We start from the raw sequence: 3,201 nt of genomic DNA, 5'->3' as shown, positions 1-3,201 counted from the left end.
GAGATTTGGATAGTAAGTAAAGAAGAAATATAAAGATAATGGTGGTGATTGGTTCGACTGTGGCTGTAAAAATTTAGCTGTAAAACTTTAGCTGTAGGTAAATCAGTTGTAGATGTAAAGTTGTTGCTGTAGATTTTGCTGCAAAGACTTTTACTTTAGTTAAATTTGTTGTAGCTGTAAGGTATAGGCTGTATATATTTTAAAATTAAATATGTAAACTACGTGATGTATATATGAAATATATTACTTTATTAATTAAAATAATTTATATTAATATTTTTTAATAATTACCAAAGTTTACTATTATTAAAAATGTGATATTCAAATAATATTTATGTTATAAAAATAATTCAGTAAATTTAAAACACCCAAAATTAAATTAAAATAGTTATAAATGTTTTTATTATGATTATTTTATTTCTTTTATATTATAGATAATTATTTTTATTTCACAGATTCTACAGCCTATAAAAGAGGATGAAGGTTTTCTGCCTAAAATTCAAAAGAATAAATTTTATTTTATTTTTCTGATGTAGCTTAAAAAATAAAGCTAAAGCATGATAGGTAAAAGTTAATAGAAATTTGATGTAGACTTTAATTTTTAAAAATAATGTACAACATAATTGTTAAAGTTTAGTTATTTAAAATGAAATAAAGCTAAAGCAGGGAGATACAACCCAACCAATCACCCCCATTGTATACCTCCCTAGCTGAATTGGTTTATGGTTACCAATCTTACATCTGAACTTTGGTGCTTCATTAACAATTTGTGCATCAGATAAATTAAGATATTTTTAAAAAAAAATCAGATTTTTAGGTATTAAATGTTTGAGTATCATTAAAGATAGGATGTTTATTATGTACACATAGTATAAAAGTTGCGAAGTGGCTATCATGGTAGAAGAATGATTTTACTTTTATTAGAAATCCTACAATTATGATGGTAGGACAATGGTATTTTCTTTAAAAAGGTATAGCAAAAATACTGACAAAAAAACATATAGCAGAAATCACACTGTGAAATCTATGTATATTAATACTAAATTGGCATATCAGTAGAATATATAGCATATTTAAAAGGGTTAAAGTAGAAAAAGTTACTTTTTATTACAACAACATAAATAGACTATATTTTTTCACTTTAAAAACCTTATCTCATGATTCTAACTTGTGTTTATATCATCCATCATCATCTTCTCCATATTTTACATATTAACTTATGGAGACCAAACATGTATATTTGTATGTGTAGATATAGATGCTCAGTAGAATAAATATTTGCTCCGAACCCTCTTCTTGCTCATGATGGGCGCCTCACCTCTCCCCGAAAGTTTCCATTTCACAAGATTTTCGTTCCACGACGAGCTTATAAGCGTCGGGAAATGCATAGGCCAATTTGATGTCTCCTACAGGTGAACTAAGTGCTTTAGTACTGCTGCTTTATCTACAATGACATAAGAACAAATTATGATTCCAAATTTGGTCAAAACTATTCAGCTATCATACTCAAAAATAGACCACAAAGTATGAGGATGATGAAGCCATTACAAGGTTAAATATGCAGACATAGCTATCGTTGAATCCTGTGTGCCATGGCTTGTGGCTTAAACATTAGAATTTTCATCCAGGTCTAACAAACTCATTGCTACGTGGTGCCATGGCTTGTGTCTCGAGATGAGAAAACGCATGAATTTAATAACGAAAGATATAACAAAGATGATACCTTTTTTATACGTATAGGTTTTCGATGAAGCTTATTCATGTTAATAATTTTAATTGCCTTCAGAAAAGACATTACCATTTGAGCCAACAAGAAAAAAAAGTCTAAAACTCTTTCAAAGAAGCGAAGGACTATGACTTACATAGTCAGTATCTTCCTCGCTTCGTAACTCAATGAGTCTATATTCTTGGTGTAGTGATAAGAATACCCCAGAGAGGCATGACTATTTATAGGAGTGTGATTGCAAATCATGCAGAAAAACGTCGAGGTGTATTAAATACGGCGTAGTGGGGGTAAGTGGGGTTAAGATTTTAGTAGGGACTTAAAAGAAGAAACTTTTATGGAGATGTTACAACAAAAATTTTGTGAAAAGGGAAAATGGAAATGACGGCAAGAGGAAGAAGACGATGATTTGAGCGTAGGGTTGGTGTTGGGCTTCACGGTATTATTTTATTAAGCCCATACGCTTAAGATTTGTAAAGCCCAAAAACGACCTCCTACAAATAGAGATCTGGAAGATAAACTGGGCTTCAAGTTTGAATATCATATGTGTAGTTAGCAGCCCATACGGCAAAGATCAAATTTTGAAGTTGGAAAAGCAAAGAGACACGTGTCACGTTTTAGAAGTCCCTTCGCTTAGGTGGCAGTATGAGAAGTGAGAAAACCAACTTTATTGTAATAGATTACTAAGCAATTCTTCCATGTTCATACACTAATATAAAATATTAATAAAATAAATCAATTATAATTAGTTAATAAGTCGTTTATATTTTTGATAAATTTTCTTTCATAGATCTATATGTATGAAAATAAATAAAATGTGGTGTTAATTTAATTTTTTTTTTATCATAACTAAATATGTGATTTCATGTATAAGAATAGGGAAATTTCAATTCTACCACAAGTTTGATACCACTTTTCAAATTTACCATTAATAAATGACTATTTTCACAAATACCCTAAATTTATGATAAAATAACACTAAGCTAATTTTTTAAATATTTATAGAACATTTATAAAATCAACCCCAATCATTTCATACTAAAACCTAAACAATAATCACTAATGCCTAAACACAAATGTTAGTATATTTTTTGATTGGTGGTATTTTTTACAAGTAGAAATTAACTTGTGGTATTTCTAACAATTTCTCTATAAGAATTTAGATGTGTTTGCTATTTATTTTTTTTCTATAATAAATTTTATCTATTTTCGAACTGATTCATAATTTAATTTAGTTTTAAATATACTAAAATCATAATTATATTTAGTTCGATTCATCTTACTAGTTCTATATATATATATTTATTTATTTATCTATTTTATAACAGTATGCATAATTTAATATATATTATTTTATGAAGAAATAGAAAACTAATTGTTAAAATTAGAGTTGCATTAGCCAATATAATAAAAAGAATATTTTAAAAACTCGGCCACATATATAAATATTCATAAAAACTAAATCGTAATAATTTAAT

The 3,201-nt window shown here is 27.8% G+C and overlaps 1 long non-coding RNA gene across 1 annotated transcript; it reads right to left on the bottom strand.

Moving 5' to 3' along the window:
• Nucleotides 1–1,082: 1,082 nt before the first annotated feature.
• LOC125591374 lies at nt 1,083–2,606 on the bottom strand. Its single transcript, XR_007327362.1, has 2 exons — nt 1,863–2,606; nt 1,083–1,444 (listed from the first exon to the last, which is right to left on the bottom strand). It is a non-coding gene; the product is annotated as an uncharacterized LOC125591374 (long non-coding RNA).
• Between the last annotated feature and the right edge of the window lie 595 nt (nt 2,607–3,201).

The sequence above is a fragment of the Brassica napus genome, chromosome C8 (genome assembly GCF_020379485.1).
Source record: "Brassica napus cultivar Da-Ae chromosome C8, Da-Ae, whole genome shotgun sequence".
Classification (NCBI taxonomy): domain Eukaryota; kingdom Viridiplantae; phylum Streptophyta; class Magnoliopsida; order Brassicales; family Brassicaceae; genus Brassica; species Brassica napus.
Note: the sequence above shows the minus strand (reverse complement) of the source record. Positions and strands in the feature narration are given on the sequence as shown.